The sequence below is a fragment of the Oncorhynchus kisutch genome, unplaced genomic scaffold (genome assembly GCF_002021735.2).
Source record: "Oncorhynchus kisutch isolate 150728-3 unplaced genomic scaffold, Okis_V2 scaffold782, whole genome shotgun sequence".
Classification (NCBI taxonomy): domain Eukaryota; kingdom Metazoa; phylum Chordata; class Actinopteri; order Salmoniformes; family Salmonidae; genus Oncorhynchus; species Oncorhynchus kisutch.
In genome coordinates this window covers 113,535-137,500 of record NW_022262727.1, presented here as the reverse complement: position 1 = coordinate 137,500, position 23,966 = coordinate 113,535, and the positions used below count along the sequence as shown (strand labels likewise).

At 42.0% G+C, this 23,966-nt stretch overlaps 1 non-coding gene and 9 pseudogenes across 1 annotated transcript in view; all 10 read right to left on the bottom strand.

Annotated features, from left to right (window-relative positions):
* The window catches only part of LOC116362030 (5S ribosomal RNA), a 119-nt gene extending 6 nt beyond the window's left edge, over positions 1 to 113 (bottom strand). The window contains exon 1 of the ribosomal RNA XR_004207684.1: positions 1 to 113. This exon is cut by the window's left edge and continues 6 nt beyond it. This is a non-coding gene — a ribosomal RNA (5S ribosomal RNA).
* A 239-nt stretch (positions 114 to 352) lies between these two features.
* On the bottom strand, positions 353 to 469 carry LOC116362042 (uncharacterized; annotated as a pseudogene).
* A 242-nt stretch (positions 470 to 711) lies between these two features.
* Positions 712 to 828, bottom strand: LOC116362032 (uncharacterized; annotated as a pseudogene).
* Positions 829 to 1,067: 239 nt separating this feature from the next.
* Positions 1,068 to 1,187, bottom strand: LOC116362048 (uncharacterized; annotated as a pseudogene).
* Positions 1,188 to 1,428: 241 nt separating this feature from the next.
* On the bottom strand, positions 1,429 to 1,545 carry LOC116362039 (uncharacterized; annotated as a pseudogene).
* Positions 1,546 to 2,136: 591 nt separating this feature from the next.
* Positions 2,137 to 2,251, bottom strand: LOC116362044 (uncharacterized; annotated as a pseudogene).
* Positions 2,252 to 2,493: 242 nt separating this feature from the next.
* LOC116362033 (uncharacterized) lies at positions 2,494 to 2,616 on the bottom strand (annotated as a pseudogene).
* A 238-nt stretch (positions 2,617 to 2,854) lies between these two features.
* Positions 2,855 to 2,971, bottom strand: LOC116362037 (uncharacterized; annotated as a pseudogene).
* A 235-nt stretch (positions 2,972 to 3,206) lies between these two features.
* Positions 3,207 to 3,325, bottom strand: LOC116362035 (uncharacterized; annotated as a pseudogene).
* Positions 3,326 to 3,565: 240 nt separating this feature from the next.
* Positions 3,566 to 3,683, bottom strand: LOC116362043 (uncharacterized; annotated as a pseudogene).
* Between the last annotated feature and the right edge of the window lie 20,283 nt (positions 3,684 to 23,966).

Genomic DNA, 23,966 nt, shown 5'->3' with positions numbered 1-23,966 from the left:
CAGCACCTGGTATTCCCAGGCGGTCTCCCATCCAAGTACTAACCAGGCCCGACCCTGCTTAGCTTCCGAGATCAGACGAGATCAGGCGTACTCAGGCCGGTGTGGTCGTAAGCGAGAAACTATCTCTTGGTGCACTATGTTAAGTGAAAGTGAGTCTGATTAACAGCTGTTGCATTTTCACCATTTAGATAAGCATCTTGTGTCACTCAAAAAGTGGAAGAAATTGCATATACTGTAGAAATAATTTGTAGCACAGATTGTTGGATGAAATACAAACTAACCTTGCTTACTTATTTCAAAGCAAGGGCACATATTTCAGCCTTGTGGGAAAAAACGGACAAAGAGTTGACGAAAAGTACAGCACCTGGTATTCCCAGGCGTCTCCCATCCAAGTACTAACCAGGCCCGACCCTGCTTAGCTTCCGAGATCAGACGAGATCAGCGTACTCAGGCCGGTGTGGTCGTAAGCGAGAAACTATCTCTTGGTGCACTATGTTAAGTGAAAGTGAGTCTGATTAACAGCTGTTGCATTTTCACCATTTAGATAAGCATCTTTGTGTCACTCAAAAAGTGGAAGAAATTGCATATACTGTAGAAATAATTTGTAGCACAGATTGTTGGATGAAATACAAACTAACCTTGCTTACTTATTTCAAAGCAAGGGCACATATTTCAGCCTTGTGGGAAAAAACGGACAAAGAGTTGACGAAAAGCTTACAGCACCTGGTATTCCCAGGCGGTCTCCCATCCAAGTACTAACCAGGCCCGACCCTGCTTAGCTTCCGAGATCAGACGATCAGGCGTACTCAGGCCGGTGTGGTCGTAAGCGAAACTATCTCTTGGTGCACTATGTTAAGTGAAAGTGAGTCTGATTAACAGCTGTTGCATTTTCACACCATTTAGATAAGCATCTTTGTGTCACTCAAAAAGTGGAAGAAATTGCATATACTGTAGAAATTTTTGTAGCACAGATTGTTGATGAAATACAAACTAACCTTGCTTACTTATTTCAAAGCAAGGGCACATATTTCAGCCTTGTGGAAAAAACGGACAAAGAGTTGACGAAAAGCTTACAGCACCTGGTATTCCCAGGCGGTCTCCCATCCAAGTACTAAACCAGGCCCGACCCTGCTTAGCTTCCGAGATCAGACGAGATCAGGCGTACTCAGGCCGGTGTGGTCGTAAGCGAGAAACTATCTCTTGGTGGCACTATTTAAGTGAAAGTGAGTCTGATTAACAGCTGTTTGCATTTCACCATTTAGATAAGCATCTTTGTGTCACTCAAAAAGTGGAAGAAATTGCATATACTGTAGAAATAATTTGTAGCACAGATTGTTGGATGAAATACAAACTAACCTTGCTTACTTATTTCAAAGCAAGGCACATATTTCAGCCTTGTGGGAAAAAAACGGACAAAGAGTTACGAAAAGCTTACAGCACCTGTATCCCAGGCGGTCTCCCATCCAAGTACTAACCAGGCCCGAAACCTGCTTAGCTTCCGAGATCAGACGAGATCAGGCGACTCAGGCCGGTGTGGTCGTAAGCGAGAAACTATCTCTTGGTGCACTATGTTAAGTGAAAGTGAGTCTGATTAACAGCTGTTGCATTTTCACCATTTAGATAAGCATCTTTGTGTCACTCAAAAAGTGGAAGAAATTGCATATACTGTAGAAATAATTTGTAGCACAGATTGTTGGATGAAATACAAACTAACCTTGCTTACTATTTCAAAGCAAGGGCACATATTTCAGCCTTGTGGGAAAAACGGACAAAGAGTTGACGAAAAGCTACAGCAACAGCACCTTATTCCCAGGCGGTCTCCCATCCAAGTACTAACCAGGCCCGACCCTGCTTAGCTTCCGAGATCAGACGAGATCAGGCGTACTCCGTCCGGTGTGTCCGTAGCAGAAACTATCTCTTGTGCACTATGTTAAGTGAAAGTGATCTGATTAACAGCTGTTGCATTTCACCATTTAGATAAGCATCTTGTGTCACTCAAAAGTGGAAGAAATTGCATATACTTAGAAATAATTTGTAGCACAGTTGTTGGATGAATACAACTAACCTTGCTTACTTATTTCAAAGCAAGGGCACGATTTCAGCCTTGTGGGAAAACGGACAAAGAGTTGACGAAAAAGCTTACAGCACCTGGTATTCCCAGCAGTCTCCATCCAAGTACTAACCAGGCCCGACCCGCTTAGCTTCCGAGATCAGACGAGATCAGGCGTACTCAGCCGGTGTGTCCGTAAGCGAGAAACTATCTCTTGGTGCACTATGGTAAGTGAAAGAGTGAGTCTGATTAACAGCTGTTGCATTTTCACATTTAGATAAGCATCTTTGTGTCACTCAAAAAGTGGAAGAAATTGCATATACTGTAGAAATAATTTGTAGCACAGATTGTTGGAATGAAATACAAACTAACCTTGCTTACTTATTTCAAAGCAAGGCACATATTCAGCCTTGTGGAAAAAAACGGACAAAGAGTTGACGAAAAGCTTACAGCACCTGGTATTCCCAGGCGGTCTCCCATCCAAGTACTAACCAGGGAGGCCCGACCCTGCTTAGCTTCCGAGATCAGACGAGATCAGGCGTACTCAGGCCGGTGTGGTCGTAAGCGAGAAACTATCTCTTGGTGCACTATGTTAAGTGAAAGTGAGTCTGATTAACAGCTGTTGCATTTTCACCATTAGATAAGCATCTTTGTGTCACTCAAAAAGTGGAAGAAATTGCATATACTGTAGAAATAATTTGTAGCACAGATTGTGGATGAAATACAAACTAACCTTGCTTACTTATTTCAAAGCAAGGGCACTATTTCAGCCTTGTGGGAAAAAACGGACAAAGAGTTGACAAAATCTTACAGCACCTGTATTCCCAGGCGGTCTCCCATCCAAGTACTACCCAGGCCGACCCTGCTTAGCTTCCGAGATCAGACGAGATCAGGCGTACTCAGGCCGGTGTGGTCGTAAGCGAGAAACTATCTCTTGGTCCACTATGTTAAGTGATGAGTCTGATTAACAGCTGTTGCATTTTCACCATTTAGATAAGCATCTTTGTGTCACTCAAAAGTGGAAGAATTGCATATACTGTAGAAATAATTTGTAGCACAGATTGTTGGATGAAATACAACACCTTGCTTACTTATTTTTCAAAGCAAGGGCACATATTTCAGCCTTGTGGGAAAAACGGACAAAGAGTTGACGAAAAGCTTACAGCACCTGGTATTCCCAGGCGGTCCCCATCCAAGTACTAACCAGGCCCGACCCTGCTTAGCTTCCGAGATCAGACGAGATCAGGCGTACTCAGGCCGGTGTGGGTCGTAAGCGAGAAACTATCTCTGGTGCACTATGTTAAGTGAAAGTGAGTCTGATTAACAGCTGTTGCATTTTCACCATTTAGATAAGCATCTTTTGTGTCACTCAAAAAGTGGAAGAAATTGCATATACTGTAGAAATAATTTGTAGCCATTGTTGGATGAAATACAAACTAACTTGCTTACTTTTTCAAGCAAGGGCACATATTTCAGCCTTGTGGGAAAAAACGGACGGACAAAGAGTTGACAAAAAGCTTACAGCACCTGGTATTCCCCAGGCGTCTCCCATCCAAGTACTACCAGGCCCGACCCTGCTTAGCTTCCGAGATCAGACGAGATCAGCGTACTCAGGCCGGTGTGGTCCGTAAGCGAGAAACTATCTCTTGGTGCACTATGTTAAGTGAAAGTGAGTCTGATTAACAGCTGTTGCATTTTCACCACCATTAGATAAGCATCTTGGTGTCACTCAAAAGTGAAGAATTGCATATACTGTAGAAATAATTTGTAGCACAGATTGTTGGATGAAATACAAACTACCTTGCTTATACTTATTTCAAAGCAAGGGCACATATTTCAGCCTTGTGGGAAAAAACGGACAGAGAAATATGTGTTTTATGATTTTGAGACAAATCAGCAATCAGGGGTTCATTTGCCTATTTTTGTGTCAACCATGACTTTCAAGGGTGAAAAATGGTCGGCCGAGGGACCCCAATTGTGCCCGGCTCTTTCTAAAACATTTTAGAAAAGCCCAGTACAGAAACTTCACGTTTATAGCTCACAATGCTAGGGCCTATGACGCCTATCTGCTTCTGAACCCTTTGATACAGCAAGGCGTGGCACCCAGTGTCATAGCTCAAGGGAGTAAAATATTATGCTTTGTTGACCCCGCCTTCAAACAGAGATACATTGACAGCTTAAGCTTCTTACCCATGAGATTGGCTCAAATGCCAGAGGCCTTGGGTTTTGAAAACTCTGTCAAAGGCTATTTCCCTCATTTCTTCACATCTGAGGAGAATCTACATTATATAGGATCTTATCCAGCCCCCGAAATGTACGGGTGTGATCAAATGTCTCCCAAAGAGCGTGAGAGATTCATGACATGGTACGAGACCGTAAGACATGGCACTTTTGATTTCCATAAAGAGATGGAATCATACTGTGACAATGACGTTGTTATACTTCGTGAAGGATGCCTCAGATTCAGAGAAGAGGTAATCAAAGATGCGGGCATTGACCCCTGGAGCTGTACAACTATTGCATCAGCGTGCATGAAAACCTATCGTACACACTATCTAACTCCTGAATCTATAGCTATCCCATCGCCAGACAACTACCGACGCCAATTCAAGGCCTACTCTAGTGGTTCCATTCAATGGTTGGAGTACTTGGCCCAGGATAAAGATATTTTTATCCAACATGCTTTGAATCGGGGGGAGAAGGCTTTTGGGCCTTACCATGTAGATGGATACACACAGATTGACGGGGTTGAGACAGTGTATGAGTACAACGGTTGTTTCTTCCACGGTTGTAAATTATGCTTTGTCCCCCAGGCCTTGTGTGTCCTAACCCAAAAGACTTTTGGGGAAATGTATCAAGAGTTTCAAGACAAACTGAATTCTTTAAAGGCTACTTACGGGTTAAAAGTTGTGGTTTTGTGGGAGCACGAATGGACAGCCCTCAAAAAGGCAGATCCTAGTGTTAAGGCCTTCCTTACCCATTATGACCCTCCAGAGCCCCTGGAACCGCGACAGGCCTTGTTTGGAGGCCGGACCAATGCTTTGACATTGCGTTATGTAGCTCAACCCGACGAGACAATAGGCTATGTAGATTTTACATCCCTATATCCTCATGTAATGAGTTCCTCATTCTATCCTATAGGGCATCCTGAAATTATTCACAGCGACTTTGACGAACCCCAAAATTATTTTGGTTTAATCAAAGCGACTGTCTACCCTCCTAGGGGGCTGTTTATACCTGTGTTGCCTTACAAGGGTCCTAAAGGAAAACTTTTCTTTCCCCTTTGTCGCACATGCTGTGAAAACCACAACCAGGAAAACCCCTGTGATCACACAGATCAAGAAAGAGCCCTGACCGGTGTATGGGTCACTGTAGAATTCTCTAAGGCTTTAGAGAAGGGGTATCGTGTGGCCAAAATCTTTGAAGTGTGGAACTTTTCCAGGAAATCAGACACACTTTTTAAAGAGTACATCAAAACCTTCTTGAGATGCAAGCAGATGGCTTCAGGCTATCCTGCATCGGTCACAGATCAAGAAAGTAAAGACCAGTACATTCAAGACTACCATGACAGAGAAGGCATACTTCTTGACCCTGACAGAATAGAGGTCAACAAAACCAAAAGAAATGTGTCGAAATTGTACTTGAACTCCCTTTGGGGGAAATTAGCGCAGAGATGCAATATGCTAACAACTTCGATCATTAAAGACCCCGAAGAATTTTTGGAATTTGTTTTTTCGGACCAATACGAAATTTCACATTTTTCCTTCTTGAGTCAAGACATTGCCTTGGTGCAATGGAGGCGCCACCAAAAGTGGGTTCTACCCCCGGGTAATGTAAATGTGTTTCTTGCAGCATTTACCACAGCCTATGGCCGCCTTGAACTGTACACCCTCATGGAACAGCTTCAGAGGCGGGTTCTTTACCACGACACAGACTCTGTGGTCTATGTAAGCAAACCGGGGGATTGGACCCCCCCACTTAGCAACTATCTTGGGGGTTTAACGAGTGAACTCGAAGAGGGTGACCATATTACAGAATGGTCCTCATGTGGTCCAAAAAGCTATGCTTTTAGGACTAAAGCCAATCACGTGGTGTTGAAAGCCAAAGGCGTGACTCAAAACTATGAAAATGCACCGCGTGTAAACTTGGAATCAATCACGCGCTTGGTCGAGGGGTTCGTAAAGGACAAGAATAGTGACTTGGAGATTTTGAGCTCCTACAACAAAATAGTGAGGGATAAAAAGGGGTTCCATCTAAGAAACGCACCACTCACTAAAAGATTCAGGGTAGTCTATGACAAGAGACAGCTATTGCCTGACGGTACCACATTGCCCTTTGGCTACTGACTTATGCTACAAGCCCCAGTGTGTCTTAAAGCTTAAGATATTATGACTGCTGTCGAGGGTTTTGACCCCCGTCTACAATTGCCTTTTTCAGCATTAATTGCAGGCCCTTCAAACAGTGGTAAAACTTTTTTTGTAAAAAGTATTTTAGAGAATTCTGAACATGTGTTATCTCAAAAGCCTGACAATATTGTATGGTGTTATTCATGTTACCAACCTCTGTATGATGAATTATTGAAGACAATAAAAATCAAGTTTGTTGAAGGAATACCCGATTCTCTGTCTGATGATGAACTTCTCCCCCCACATGTAAATAATCTGCTGGTTTTGGACGATATGCTATTTGCTGGTAGCGAACACCCTGAAATTGCACGAGCTTTTACCCAATATACTCATCATAGAAACCTGTCCGTGCTTTACTTGGTCCAGAATGTGTTTCACCAAGGTAAAAATAGTCGGACCATTAGCTTGAATGCCAACTACATGGTATTGTTTAAAAATCCTAGAGACAAACTGCAAATTAGCACTCTAGCTCAGCAGATGTACCCTGGACGGAAATCATACTTTATGGAGAGCTATGAGGACGCTACCAAAGAGCCATTTTCTTATTTAATCGTGGATTTAAAAGCAAATACTCCAGAACACCTTAGGCTACGTACAGGGCTGTTTCCGGGGGAGAGGCCTGCTGCATACCTTCCTAAAAAGTAAACGCTATGTCTCTGCGTTTAAAAAGAAACCTCCCCCTCTTGAGAAGGCTAGTGGGTTCTACAGCTAAAGAACGGAAGGCCATCTTGGGTCGCTGTTCTTCAGATCTCATATTAGCCCTATGTGAGATTGCTTTGAATCTTCTCAAAGGACGCATTCCACTCACCCTGAACCAATTGAAAAAATTAAGGAGACAAAAGACAGCGATCAAACTCTTTGCCAATAAAAGGGCCAGTCTTCAAAAGAAAAGACATAGTATACAACAGTCTGGGGGTTTTCTTCTACCTTTACTCAGTATAGCCGTGCCCTTCATCACCAGCCTTATTGCGGCCAGACGTGGGGGTTGAACATGTGGTGTGATGGCCACTAAAATGTACTTGGTGCCTCAACAAGAGTTGGATAGACTTAAAAAACAAATGCAGGGTCCTGAAGATATCAGACAAACAGCGGAAAATGATTTGGATACGGCCATGAAGGATGTTTTGAACCGAAAAGGATTGAACCCCTATGATAAGATTCAAAAATACACAAACCTAATGCAAAGGTATTTGACTCGGGTAAAGCAAGGGGAGAGAGAGACTAACCATTTAACCCTTTCCCTACCGGACCCTTTAACAGATGTCGAACCTAACGATAGCCATGCCCCTGTAAGGCCTGTACCGTCGATCTTACCTAGTGGAGATAATATGTCGGGTGAAGCTCAAATGCCATTTGAAGATAAAGTTATGCATGACCTACTGACACATGTGCCTTTACGTAACAGGAAGAATGTTAAATACATTATGAACAAGATAAAAGACTCAAAGGGGATAGCTGCTTGGAACGACTCTGGAGAGTTTATCCTTCAGGGCTCTGTGGTTAGGGGGTCCCATATGCAGGACTTGCTTAAAAGTACCACGGCTGCCCACAAGGTTGCTGATGACCGAAGGCCTCCCGGCTGGCGTCAGTTTCTTAAGGCCCTGGCAATCCTCAACATCCCCCTCTCCGGTGTACCCAACCATAAGCTTCGTCAACAGATTCAAGCTTTAAAACAAAAGCCTTCAACGAGATACAGCACCCCTAAAGATGCCCCAACGACACCGTCCCCCTATGAAAGCGATGATGCTAACTCATTTACTCCCATGAACGTCTCAGGACCTTTTCCTAAACCCGATCTCTCGGCGAGGTTAGACTTTTGAAAATGACTTTTGAATGACTATGATTAAATTCAATAAATTTTTTATTTGAAAAATAAGCAAGTTAACATTTGTGGCATTCTTGAAACATATGACGTGAGCATACGCCTTGATTACGCGTTCTTAAAGGACACACATTTGAACACTTTTGATATTTTCTAACAAAACAAGATACAAGGTTATCATTACTTCTTAAATCATCCTTATAAAGAGACATAACATCTTCAAAAGAAACTCCCCGGGCTCTTTGGCACAGGTAAAATACACAGTGGTGACCGCATGTAGTGGAAAGGTTATCTTGCACTTGTTTGATGTTGTAGTAGATCTTTGTACCGTTTAGGGTCAAAAAATCTTTAATAGATTTAGGGAAATGTGAAAAACCGGGGGGAAAGCCATAGGAATCAAAAAAAGTTGAGATTTTTCGTCCACCTTCCTGTTCTAATGTCATAGCTAGCCAATGTTCACCAGGCATGTGTTTAGGATGGGTATTGACAATAAACATTGCAGGCCTCTCAGGCCATATCTCAATAGGTAATTCATCACAAGCCAACACTCCACAAAATTGTTTTCCAATCAAGCGGCTCATGAGCCCGTCCAACTCTTGGGTATTCATGTCTTTGTTCAAAGGTCCTTAATAATAATCCACTAAGACCTGTCTTCGGGCATTCACTTCCAAGATTGAATCAGAGCATGCGTAAACAATCATGCTAACTGTACAGGCTAAAGGTGTACGGAAACGCATTTCCAGCCTGAGGTTACCTTGGGACACCACAGACAGATTTCCTGAGGTGTCATCATCAGGTGATAAATTGAAAGCATACAATGTGTAACCCTCTGCAAAATCATTTCTGTCAATAGGTAAAGAGAGATCTTTTAGATGTCGCCCTGTAGCCAGGAATAGATTGTAAAATTCTCGCACAGATATGTTGTTATTAAATTGTGGTTGGAAAGCCTTCGCCGGAACCTGACGTCCGTCCTGACAGAGCGCTACATACTCTGCATTGAAGTGCTGAAAATTAAAGGTTTTTTTATCTAAACTGCCCGTATTAGAGGCGTGATCAACCAGACCTATAACCACATATCTAGGTAAAGGGCCTAGAAATAGGTTTTCTTGACTGCAGATTCTACTGCCCACAGGTATGCTAAAGGTTTTCATGGTAATTCTTTGGAGAGGGTAAAGGGCATTTCCTTTCATCAAAGCATGTGAGTGACCCAGGCGCACGGCCGGAGATACAGATACTTTTTTAATAAAAAGGGTTGCCCCCAACACTTTCAAACTAAAATCCCCGTCTTGGGGAGACATCAGGCAAAAATCATCCTTGGCCCTGGTTAATTTTAATCTTAAATCAACCGAATTTAAGAGTAACCGTTCTTGAAAGAAAATGTCAGAGTGTATAGGGCCTAGCAAATGAAACTCTCGAGATTCGGCGCAGTAGCGAGCTCGTGCCGCTAGTCCTTTGTTTGCACTGGTGGAAGGGTCTGTCGATTCCATAGAGGCTCCTGCAGTATCCTTGCTAAACAGCCCGGCGCTAAATTGGGTTTTGAGAGTGTCTTCGGAGTAGTTTAGTAAACACTCCATGATGGCTCTATAAGGGTATGTAGCGCTGCTTTGACTGATTAGGCGTTCACCCAAAGTCACATCAACTTGGGAGAAAATGGTGGCCAAGGGGTAATTAATGAGACTCACTTTGGCATCGTCTGCAATATTAGACCCATCTCTTTTGGTCACTTTTAGACGTAAATGCACCAAGGTGTTGTTGAGGTCCAGATAGTTGTCACCATGGCCTGGTATGAAAAATTCGATAGGCCCGTTATCGGTAATAGCAGAGAGAGGGGCTATCTCCACATAACTGGATCTATCTATTGAATGCTGCGTTAACGGTGCCGTGAAAAGATCAAGTTCTGTCTTTATAGCTTCAGAGGACATTCGATGTAAAAGAGCCATGTCACTTATTCTTTTAGAAAATACTTCCTAGTATTCTTTTAGCCTGTTTTGGTACAGACCTCCTCACTTTACCCCGTCTTTGACTTACTGAGGTTCTTTTAACAGTTAACCGCCGCTTTTTAGGTGCCGGCCTACGCCTTAAACCAGGGGGTCTCTTTTTTGGCCTTCGAGACAATATCATAAGCCCCGAGCCTTCTTGATGCTCCACCTCTGGTGACGCCCTTCGGGTCATAGCATTGGCTACAACCTCACTTACTATATTTTTAGCCGCTGATTTTAAATGTGGTTTGGCTATGCTGAAGCCTCTCTTCATAAACGGTAAAACCATCCTGAAGAGGTTACGGAATATACCTCCTATCCCCGAACCATACATTGTCGGCGCTCCATGATATCCTGGTAGTCCATTACCCACTTGATCCACATAGTATGAAACATAACGGTTAGGGTCGAGCTGATGGTGCTCCATAACACTTTTATTTGTATTATGTTTATAAATATAATACAGCTATTATATATGTAGAGAGGTTTTGGTGGGTCTAAAGTGGAGTTTTACAATCGTTTTACCATAAGTAAATTCAATGTTTTCGTTCTGATCCGTTTTAAGCTCAACCAGAATGTTTTCAATATAGTTCTTGCTGACATGTACGTAGTGCGGCTTGTCATAATTGACAGTGACGATGTCCCCATCCTTGCCGTCTATATGAACTGTTCGCAGGAGGGGCACACAGCTGTCTCCGACCCTTTGATAGGTTATGATGTCGGTATAGACAAATATGTTGTAAAAGCCTGCATGTATATCCGCAGGGAATGGGAATAATTTATCGTTCACATACGTCCATTTATTGGGACCCATCCCCAACATGTAGGATAAATTACCGCTGGTCTTTATACCTCCGTTAGCAGGCCTTGAGATTTGTATCCTTTTATGGATTGGATTGTAGAATAGGAATATTTCCATCTTGTTCAGGGTTAGGTGTTCATTCAACTCTGAGACGATCCTGTCGACGGTTCTATAGAAACCTTTTTTAAGCTTAATAAGTATCGCAGGTTCCGAGAACCTTTTGCAATAAAAATCACGGTCCTTAGCTTTGATATTATACCAACTATGGGGGTATGTAATCTTGCTGAGACCTACTTCCCAAGCCTCTGATAACTCTATAGGCTTTGGAAAATTGGTTGTATACTTCGAACTCTGATTATTACGATATATCTGTGCCGACGCATTACTGGGGAGAGTCAGGTAGAAGCCGCTGTGTTCCATGATGCCCAACTGTGTACACGCGAATGATGCGCTAGTTATCATGACTAGGGGTTTAAATTAAGCCCCGTTGCCTCCACCACATCCTGCTCCAATACCCAACTGTTGAACTTTTGAGGCCAGTTTTTCCAGCGGACCAGTAACCATTTTTTACCCTTTTCTCTCTTCTGATCTAGAATCTCCTCCACGTGAAAGACTTTGTCTTTACCCAACTGGACCTTCTGTAATTCCTTCTCATAAAAAGATCCCTCTATAAGATCCCCGTCATAATCTTTTAATTTGTAGACCGGCGGAATGCGTGGCAGACATTCGGTAACGGTAAACAACTCCGAGCTAAAGCCTTGTTCGTATTTTTTGTCGAAAACACCCCTCAACTTTGATATACGCACCAAGTCACCCACTAGGAATTTAAAAGTCATTTTTTTCTTACGGCGAAGTGGGAACAAACCATACATATTTTTAAAGACTTGAAAAGAGTTTTCCGAAGAGACCTACGAGGGCTTCATACGTATAGTCTTATGGTAGCTGTGGTTGTACCCGTTTACTAAATCCTGAACTATGTCTATATCGGTTGGTGTTGTGAGCTGTAAAATAGCGCCACATCCGCTCTTTCAAAGTCCTATTAAAGCGTTCCACAACCGAAGCTTTCAAATCAGAGCCTGTAGCAAAATGTACTATATTATACTTATTCATTAGCTTCTGAAATGTTTTATTAAAAAATTCTTTTCCGCCATCCGTCTGCACTTTCTTGGGGGCGCCTCCTGCCTTCAAGATCGATTCAAAGGCCCTGGTCACCTCTGCCCCGCTCTTATTTTTTAACACCCTTACATAGGCTAATTTAGAGAAAATATCTATAACCGTTAGCATGTAGCGATTTCCATCATTTTTATCGGCAAGGGACTGCATGTCACATAGATCCGCCTGAAATTGGGATAATGGATGCGTAGAAAAAACTCTATTTCTTGGAAAATGTTTTCTTACAGGTTTATGTAGAGTGTAGGCATCTTGCTCTGATAACCATTCATTCACTTTAGCATCGCTTAACAGACTACCTGTTTCTTCGACTATAGCTCTCTGTAAACGCTCTTTACCCCCATAAGACCCGGGGTTAGAGGGATTATAATATATGTTTTTCAACAGCTGCTCAGCCATCCTTCTTGCCTCTCTGAGGTACAATAACTGTAATGAGCCACTTTCATATAACGACAACATTTCAGTTTGTGAATTTTTATTTTAAGAATGCAACAATTATTACGTATACAGACAATTCAGGATTTGTTGCAAGATACAAGTCCCCGTTTTCTCAACAATCACAGCATGCAACACCCTGTATATATTGTTTAGATTTACAGGTTTGTTTCGCTGAATTTTTAAAACACACACGTCTGATATATAAGTATATAAACAACAAATATGATACACATTCACATTAAAGGGTGGTTCAAACAAATAATGTAAAATCTTAGCCAAAGTTATTTCTAGTTCTTCAGAATCCTCAACAAGCCTTGATACCATATGTGACCATTGTAAACTCTCGCCCGTATGTCGGACATGTTTCATGATTTGCTCCATTTTTAACACACGCTCTACAATAACCCCTGTATTGTGGGTTGTGTAGAACTTTACATTGTTCACTTTATTTTCAATAATCTGATGCATAACATTTGTAAGGTCTCTCAAAAGAAAAAATGTATTTATTCGCTCAAACATCGTAGACACATAGTTACCCATAGCTCTAAATAAACAAAATGTCACTCGGTCTCTTGGGATTTATTGAGCCAGAAAAGCATCACATCAGCCACCACAGCTTCCCTGTATTTGTTGTCGTCCACCAGGGTGTGTCGGATTTCTTTGAGTTTCTCATGGATGAAGATGGCCTCCTTCAGTTCATGTAGGAAGGCTTCGGTTACCCCGTAAACTCTAGGGATAGACGGCGCAATACCCATAGACTCCAGGGCGATGACCAGCGCTGGTATAAAACGGCAGGACCACAGTCTTTTCACCAGCTCCTCAAAATGATTGAAAAAGTAGTATCTAGGAGGGTCGTAGAGGCAAGGATGACGACGCTGGCTGGGATGATTGATCTCACAGCCGATGCATTTTTCTCGTATATATTCGCCAATCACCACGTTTAAAAGTGTAGCTACAGAGGCCTTGATTGTATCCACAAAAATAGTACTGGCCACCCCATCAAACACATCCTCAGGCTGGGTAAATGTCGGGGGTGTCACGGGTCTTGCCAGGGGTGCGTAGAGTGTAGGGCTTCATGGCATAGAGTCTTTAGTGTCGGGCCCCCATGACGTAGTGGCTTCCTCGTAGATGGTCTGGAGATCCATGGTGTATGCTGAAATGAAGAACTGGCTGCTTTTTTCTTTTTATTGTAGAACAAGGCCATTGGGTATCTGGGGGGGCGGGGTTAAAGCATCCGCTTACTTAGTTTTCTTCTGACGCTGTATCTTCTTGAGGCTCTTTTGCATCGTAATCTTTACGATTCGTATATATTATGCACTTCTTTAAATGAACAAGGCTCTGACGCTGTTGGCTCTGTACAAAGAGAGCATCCAACGGTTGCAACATTTTCAATTCCAGTACATCCCAACTGTTAAAAGGAATAAGCAGACGCAGTCGGGTATCCCCAGTCAGGCCACCACCCCTAAGGTTGTGGTTTCGGATTGCCTCGGTGCCGATATAGAACTCCACGCTGCCGCACGGTCGGCCATTCTTTCTTTGTATTTTCACCCTGTGAAATATTTGTCCTGAGGAGTCAGGGGTACCTTCCCAACGGGTCTCGTGGCCCGTGAACACACTATACCCCTTGGTGATAAGGCTCAGTTCAGGACACACAACCTTGCGAAAAACCGACCAGTCTTCAACACCATATTCCAAGCCTACAGTCTGGTCTGTATATTCTTCTCCTTCATCTACCGTATAGAGGGTCACTCTACAGGCCAGGTAATCAAACCGATACCCCCACTGCTGGCCATTAGACATCAACACTTGATCTGTCAGAGCATTTGCTGGCGGTATTTGGGTTCTATACACATTTAAAAAACGTTTTTTTGGCGCATCATATATTGCTGGTTGATACTTTGCCCTTGCTCTATGGGCAACCCGAGGGCCTGCTTCAGTTGTTACCGTCATCACTGCTTTGGTACCGATCCCAAATTCCATGGTTATTCTTAAGATCTTGTGCACTCTTAAACAGGTATTGTTCAGGCGCTTTATAAGGGGCATTAACCAACCCAAACCGTGAGAAACAGTAACAGGTTGACCTGACACATGGTCACTTACTCAACCCCAACAACACCCCTGGGCATGCACCCTTCTACATGACATAGGGTCATAAATCATTACATAGGGTCATAAATCAGGCTTGGGTCATCAATCATTAACGGCCTGTCAAATGGACCCTTACTCAACCCATAGCCCCCACCTAACCAGGCTTGCCTGACCAGAAGACATGCACACGTCATCACTACATAGGGTTCACATAGAGTTCACATAGGTTCACATAGGGTCATCAATCAAAATTTTGACACGTGACATCTACTTTAATCTCTCTTCCATGTAATTTGCGACAGATTTTCATGTGAATATTCTCAAATCTGCATAAAACAATATACACATTTTCCCACCGGAAATGTTTGCATCAAACAGGTTTATTGCGGATAAAAGTCTTTGCGTGATGACGTGGTGCACGGAAAAAAGTTTTCCTGTTGAATTCCCATGTACTGAATGAAAAATGGAAGTTGAATGGGTTTCCATTGCATTTTCAACTCTACTGATGGTTTTGAAAAACCGTTGAGTTATATAGCAAAAGTCAACTTGTCCCGTGCACTGTAGCCAACAGCTCACATATACAGTGTTGGTAGGCTACCGACATGATGAGATTATTATGGATGAGAGCTAACTTATTTTATTTGTCAAATGGCAACCAAGCATTAATCATCATCATGTCACCAGAAGAAGACCCTCAAAATGTATTGGAAAGGAGCATCAAGCTCAACACATGCACTTTCACCACCCTGTGAAGTTCATCATTTATTTAATCTGTAGCCTAATAAACTGCATAGTTTCCCAAATCGTAGTGGGAGGACCACACAATATATCATCGGGTGACTCTTGATTTAATAAGATATTATCGTTATTAAATCAATATTTGCGCATAAAGGATTAATACCGCCACTTCTCGTTTATACATTTTTACTGACACAAAATGACCCCACCATGTCAAACGAAGTAACAAATTGTCTGTCGGCATTTAGAAAAGTGTACAGGCATATCCTGTTTCCATCAGCCCGATCATTACTTTGGAAATGGTTGGATCAATATCCACCTTCATGATATGGATGAAGCCTGATTTGGAATGTCTGTGTAGTTCTATATGATGTCATAGTACACACCTCCGATAATCAAGTGATATTTGGAATGTCTGAGTAGTTCTATCTGATGTCATAATACACTCCTCTGATAATCAAGTGATATTTGGAATGTCTGAGTAGTTCTATCTGATGTCATAATACACACCTCCGATAATCAAGTGATGTTCACATGTGATGCATTTGCTCCATTGTTTACATTTAAGTTGGAGGCCCACTCTGATGATGTATGTCTTACATAGTGGGGCTTTAATAGAATAGTATGGTGACATCTTAGTGGGGCTTGAAATAAATAGGATTATTAATCATAAACTCCTATAGCAACAATACACTGTGGCTTTGACTTCAAGAGAACGGGCTGATGGGTGGTGGTGCTACTCTATAGGTAAAACTGTCCAGTATGAATGTTCAATACACACAATAGGTTGATCAGTAGCCAGTTAGCTGCTTAGCCGCACAGCTAGCTAACACAGCTCGCTAACACAGCTCGCTAACACAGCTCACTAACGCAGCTCGCTAACACAACTCGCTAACACAGCTGCATATCAACAAAGTCAAAATGGACTCCAGGCCTGGTAGTGGCAGCAGTGCACAACAACCACTGTTTACCCAAGCTTCCTGGGTGAAAAATATTTTGTCTATATAAAGAGGGCACGACAAAACCTATTCCCCCTCAGGAGACTGAAAAGGTTTGGCATGGGTCCTCAGATCACAACGCAGGGCCAGACGGATTACCAGGACGTGTACTCCATGCTGGAAAATGATGGTGGCCACACAAAATATTGAAACTTTGGGCCCAATTTGGACATTTTCACTTAGGGGTGTACTCACTTTTGTTGCCAGTGGTTTAGACATGAATGGCTGTGTGTGGAGTTATTTTGAGGGGACAGCAAATGTACACTGTTTTCAAGCTGTACACTCACTACTTTACATTGTAGCAAAGTGTAATTTCTTCAGTGTTGTCACATGAAAAGATATACTCAAATATTTACAAAAATGTGAAGGGTGTACTCAAAAAATCATACAATGTGATTTTCTGGATTTTTGTTTTAGATTCCATCTCTCACAGTTGAAGTGTACCTATGATAAAAATTACAGATCCCTACATGCTATTCTACATGCTTTGTAAGTAGTAAAACCTGCAAATCGGCAGTGTATCATATACTTGTTCTCCCCATCCCCACTGTGTATAAATATATATACAGTGCGGCAAAAAAAGTATTTAGTCAGCCACCAATTGTGCAAGTTCTCCCACTTAAAAAGATGAGAGAGGCCTGCCATTTTCATCATAGGTACACTTCAACTATGACAGACAACCACTAGTCATGAGTGCACACGATTTGGTTTCATTTGCAGTGAACTATTTGAAGATATTTCTGTCAGAGTTGACATTGTAGGGGATAGGCTGGCTAGCCGGGTCCTCCATATTACTTCACAGCCTGTAAAAAAAAACAATTCTGACATGACTTCGGCATTCTTTGGAATTCTGATCGGTTTTATGTACTGTAAAAATAGAAAAGAGAGGTGTAACTTTGCATTGGGACTTGTGATGCTATACTAATGCAGATCCATATGTTACATGTGGTTACATTTAGCTACCTTCACTTTAAGGGAGTTGTATGGCCACATTTAGATGTGAAAAAATAACAGACAGAGAAAACCATTTCTATTCTAACAGTATTTGGGTCATTCTTGAGCTCTGGTAATATTTCAGTCCCACTGACTGATTCTCTATATAAATTGAAATGTCCAGTATTCATTTAAACCTTGTTATTACAATTCATTTTTACTAATTAATATTAAAATGAGAAGCGTAAACAGTGGAGAACAGCATACAAAAGAAGCAAGGAGAGGAAAGAAGCACTGAGGAACTTGACCACTACATTCTAAACTTTCATTCATAGGCTACGTTGCTACCTCATGATGGGTATAGGGGAAATGTTAGTATCATGTAGTAGCCTAAACCTATCGCTGTTACATGATGGGTATAGGGGAAATGTTAGTATCATGTAACAGTCTAAACCTATCGCTGTTACATGATGGGTATAGGGGAAATGTTAGTATCATGTAGCAGCCTAAACCTACCACTGTTACATGATGGGTATAGGGGAAATGTTAGTATCATGTAGTAGTTTAAACCTATCGCTGTTACATGAACGGAATATGAATGACAGTCATCTAATATGCTTTAATAGAAATAAGGCCATGAATAAACAAATCGTCCTGCCTCATCTTAAACGGCACTGACCACCACTGTTTGGGTGTTGGACCACTCTTGGTACACATGGGAAACTGTTGGGCTGAAAAACCCAGCAGCGTTGCAGTTCTTGACACAAACCGGGGCGCCTGGCACCTACTACCATACCCCGTTCAAAGTAACTTAAATATTTTGTCTTCCCCATTTACCCTCTAAATGGCACACATGCACAGTCCATGTCTCATGTCTCAAGGCTTAAAATTCCTTATTTAACCTGTCTCCCGCCTTCATCTACACGGATTGAAGTGGATTTAACTAGTGACATCAATAAGGGATCATAGCTTTAGCCTGGATTCATCTAGTCTTTCTAAGTCATGGAAGGAGCAGGTGTTCTTAATGTTTTGTCTACCCAGTGTATAGCACTACAGATAATCAAGTGCTATTTGCATGTGATGCATTTGCTCTGTTGTTTACAGGATGATTTGTATTGTATAGAGCGTTGCTTTAAGGGGAAAGTATGGTCACATCTAATAAAAACTAATGTGAAAAATGAACAGAGTAATAACACAAATGTGTTTTAACACACTACCTATTCGTAGAAGTATTTATTCATCATCCACATATTCATATTAAGCTTCTACGTCTGTGTACAGGAAAGTATCATTTGAAAGACGTAAGAAAAAATATATATGTTTATTGTTAAATTATTATGACGTTCTTTCCAATACAATAAGTGTCGTAACTATTGTTTCCAAACTGCGTTACCCACTCCAGCCAGCAGATGGCGATGGGCGTCTTTCAGGTGATGCTTCTTGCGTGACGTATAATGGACTGGACGGGACGCTTCTTCAGGAACAACAAGGCGCCAACTCTTACAACCACCTCGGTAGCCTGCTTGACAATAAAACTAAAAGATTGATTCTTTGGATCATGTTATTGTACATGAGCTAATCTCAGTGTTTTAGACAAATTTCGGTTGACGTATCTACTGGTGAACTTTAACCTAATGTGCTTGTTCAATTTGCAAACTTGTTAAAGATTGATACTGAGGTTAGCACTAGGCTAGTCGCTAATGCTAGCTAGCTAACATCCCTGACCATGAGCTCACTAAACTACTCCTCCCTTGCTAATGAAGAGGAGGTCTGCTGTACGGAGAAAGAATATTTCAGAGTGAAAAAGGAGGAAGAGGGGGCTGTTATAGTTAATGAAGAGAAAGAACCTTTTAGAGAGGAAGAGGATGCTGTCTTAATAAACGTGAAGGAGGAAGACGTTTTGGGAGTGAAAAAGGAGGAGACAGAAGATCCGATTGACACCAGTGAGTACTGTCTTAAAAACAGGGACACAAACTATGCAGTTGTTGAACTAATGTGGGGTTTTTAATGGGCATTCTTACTGTAGGAATTGTTAAATGGTCGATCTGCCATTGGTTCATATACTTTTGGGACTTTTCAATTAGATGTATTGAATTCTCCATGTGGTCGACATTAAAGTTCCCCTCATCTAGTATAACAGTCTTTTAAAATTCAATATTGGTGCATATGTTCTACTTAAAATTTTAAAAAGGCACCCATTTTGTGGAACAACCCTTTTACATTTGCATCACAAATATTTTTTTAGGAAATCATGATGAAAGTGGCCATTTTAGGCCCTTTTTAGACATATTCATGCCTCTTGTAAGACTGTGATTGCAATAGAAGATCATAAGTTTACCATCTGTTTGATGTTCTCATTCACACAGGAGAGAGACATGACTATGGTGGATCCTCTGCGGAGCCTCAACAACATCCTGATGCTGACGAGGCAGAGAAGAGTCTCTCCAGATCAGAACACCAGATGGTACAGCTTGGTCTGGTCTAGCATACAGCTTGCTTTATCAGCTTGGGCTGGGTTTCTGTAGAGCACTTTATGACAACAGTGACATCAGCATCCATAATGATGTGCATCTGTGTCCCCTCTTTATGGTTACTAGGACAACGCTAGCCCTTCCACCCTCCCGGAGTCCATGTGTCGTGCCTCTCCCGGTAGCTCCTTACTGCTGGGTATGAAGAGGTTGTCTGTGCTGCTGGTGGACTGCAGGAAAACAACGGGGCTGAGTGGAACTGTGAGAGGAGGAGAAGAGATGAAAGGATCAGATTTGACACATCAAAGTAAGTGCTGTAGTTTAGTTTGAACAAATACAATAGATCTGCCCACTGGTATCTGTTACCAGGACAACCAGCAGAGTTCTGTTAGTTGTCAGGAAGATAGACTGGTGGATATGGATGTTATGAATATCATAACACTGAAAAAGGATTCTGCCAATGAAAAGAGAGAAACCAATAGACCATATAAAACCTTGATGAAAGTTAGCTTTAGAGAGAGAATTTCAAGATGATCCAATGTAAGGTGCTTGTTTTACAAAAACGTATCCTTAAAACATTATGGATATTACATTGCCTGTCCCAGTCAACCCCCCTATCTAATGATGAAACATTATGGAGTCTTAAAGGAGGACTGTAGCATCTAATGATGAAACATTATGGAGTCTTAAAGGAGGACTGTAGCATCTAATGATGAAACATTATGGAGTCTTAATGGAGGACTGTAGCATCTAATGATGAAACATTATGGAGTCTAATGATGGAAAGGGGATACCTAGTCAGTTGTATAACTGAATGCATTCAACTGATATGTGTCTTTCGCATTGAACCCATCCCCTCTGAATCAGAGCCTTAATCGACGTCCACGTCATCGGTGCCCGGGGATTAGCTGTTGTTGGGGGTTAACTGCCTTGCTCAAGTTCAGAACAGCATATTTTTCCAACTTGCTGGCGTGGGGATTCGAACCAGAGACCTTTCGGTTACGGGCCCAACATTCCTACATTCTTCAAATGTTACAACTTCAATTCATTATTTCTCAATGATGCTTTAAAGGAGAAGTTTACCCAACATCCAGAAACTCCTAAGTGATTTCCATACATTGAAACTAGTCCAGTGGATTTTTCCCTCTCCCCCTCTCTCTCCCTGTGTAGTGCTGTACTGAAACAGCTGCTCTCCCTCTCTCTCTCCCTGTAGTGCTGTACTGAAACAGCTGCTCTCCCCCTCTCTCTCTCCCTGTAGTGCTGTACTGAAACAGCTTCTCTCTCCCTGTAGTGCTGTACTGAAACAGCTTCTCTCTCCCTGTAGTGCTGTACTGAAACAGCTGCAAACACGTGACTTGTAATGTTGCTGCATGCGGGCCTCGCTCTGCTGCTTTTTTGGACTTAACATGACTGGGCAGGGGCACAGCCATTGGCTTTATTACGGAGAGACCTACTCCTCAGTTTCATCAGATGTCCGGGTGGCTGGTCTCAGTTCCCATAGGCGAAGAAGCCGCATGTACTGGTCTGGCGTGGTTACATGTGGTCTGCAGTTGGCTTCTGGTAGAGAATTGAACATTCAATTATCTGGTAACAGCTCTAGTGGATATTCCTGCAGTCAGCATGCCAATTACCGGTCAAAAATTGTCGCGCCTACTCATTCCAGGGTTTTAAAAATGTATTTGTACTCTTTTCTACATTGCAGAATAATAGTGAAGACATTAACTATGAAATAACACATATGGAATCATATGTGAAAAGTGTTAAACAAATCCAAATATATGTTATATTTGAAAAATCCCAAAGTTGTCACCCTTTGCCTTGACAGCTTTGCACACGCTTGGCATTCTCTCAACCAGCTTCATGAGGTAGTCACCTGGAATGCATTTCAATTAACATGTTAGAAGTTGTTAGAAGTTAAGTTGTGGAATTTCTTCCTTAATGCGTTTGAGCCAATCAGTTGTGTTGTGACACGGTAGGGGTGGTATACAGAAGATATGGTATATTGGGTAAAAGACCAAGTCCATATTATGTCAAGAACTGCTCAAATAAGCAAAGAGAAACAGCAGTCCATCATTACTTTAAGGACCACCACAGGAATGGAAGACCCAGAGTTACTTCTGTTGCAGAGGATAAGTTCATTAGAGTTACCAGCCTCAGAAATGGCAGCCCAAATAAATGCTTCATAGAGTTCAAGGAACAGACACTTCTCAACATCAACTCTTCAGAGGAGACTGCATGAATCAGGCCTTCATGGTTAAATGTCTGCAAAGAAACCACTACTAAAGGACACCAATAAGAAGAGACTTGCTTGGGCCAAGAAACACGATCAAGGGACATTAGACCGGTGGATATCTGTCCTTTGGTCTGATCAGTCCAAATTTACCACATCGGTCATCGGCTTCATTAGTAAGTACTGAGTTTAAATGTATTTGGCTAAGGTGTATGCAATCTTTGGTTTCAAACTCAGTTGGTGAACGGATGATCTCCGCATCTGCAGCGATACGCCATCCATCTGGTTTGGTGGGCCAAATGATAGTGGGACTATCATTTGTTTTTGTAAGGGATAATTGACCAAGAAGGAGAGTGATGGAGTGCTGTATCAGAAGACCTGGCCTCCACAATCCCCCGACCTCAACCAAATTGAGACTGTTTGGGATTAGTTAGACCGCAGAGTGAAGGAAAAGCAGCCAACAAGTTCTTGTTTTTCAACCACTCCACAAATGTCTTGTTAGCAAACTAGTTTTGGTTAGGACATCAAATTTGCCTGACACAAGTAATTTTTCAAACATTTTTTTACAGACAGATTATTTCACTTATATATCACTGTATCACAATTCCCGTGGGTCAGAAGTTTACATATACTAAGTTGACTGTGCCTTTAAACAGCTTGGAAAATTCTAGGAAATGTTGTCATGGCTTTAGAAGTTTCTGATAGGCTAATTGACATCATTTGAGTCAATTGGAGGTGTACCTGTGGATATATTTCAAAGCCTACCTTTAAACTCTGCCTCTTTGCTTGACATCATGGGAAAATCAAAAGTAATCAGCCAAGACCTCAGAAAAAATTGTAGACCTCCACAAGTCTGGTTCATCCTTGGGAGCAATTTCCAAATGCCTGAAGGTACTACGTTCATCTGTACAAACAATAGTACGCAGGTATAAACACCATGGGACCACGCAGCCGTCATACCGCTCAGGAAGGAGACTCCTTCAGTCTCCTTGAGATGAATGTACTTTGGTGCGAAAAGTGCAAATCAATCCCAGAACAACGGCAAAGGACCGTGTGAAGATGCTGGATGAAACAGGAACAAAATGATCTATATCCACAGTAAAACGAGTTCTATATTGACATAACCTGAAAGGCCGCTCGGCAAGGAAGAAGCCACTGCTCCAAAAAGCCAGACTACATGGGGACGAAGATCTTACTTTTTGGAGGAATGTCCTCTGGTCTGATGAAACAAAAAAATAACTGTTTGGTCATAATTATGTTTGGAGGAAAAAGAGGGATGCCTGCAAGCCAAAGAACACCATCCCAATCATGAAATTGTACTAGGCTAATCGCCCGGAGCATGAGCTCACTAATCTCGACGGAGAAAGAAGCTCTGATGAAAGGAGAGGAAGAAGCTTTCAGGATGAAAAGGGAGGAAGAGGAGGCTATCACATTGAAAGAAGAAGCGGATGTTATTACAGTGAAAGAGGAAGATGGGAAAGAGGTTGTCAGAGTAGGAGAGGATGTAGAATCTTTAACAATGAAAAAGGAGGAAGATGCCATAACATTGAAAGAAGAGGAAGAACCTTTTGGAGTAAAAGAGGAAGAGGAGGAAGAGGTTTTGGGAGTGAAAAAAAGTCTGAAGATCCGATTAACACCAGTGAGTGCTGACTTAAAAACGGGCACAAAATATGCTTTTCTTGAACTAATGTGGGGTTTGAAAGAGGCATTCTACTGAAGTTCTACACTTTAATATGTTGTTCAGTACTGAATAAATTGTTAAAGGTGCAATCCGTCATTGGTACATATATTTAGCCTTTATATTAGATGTATTGAAATGTCCATGTGGTCACATTAAAGTGCAC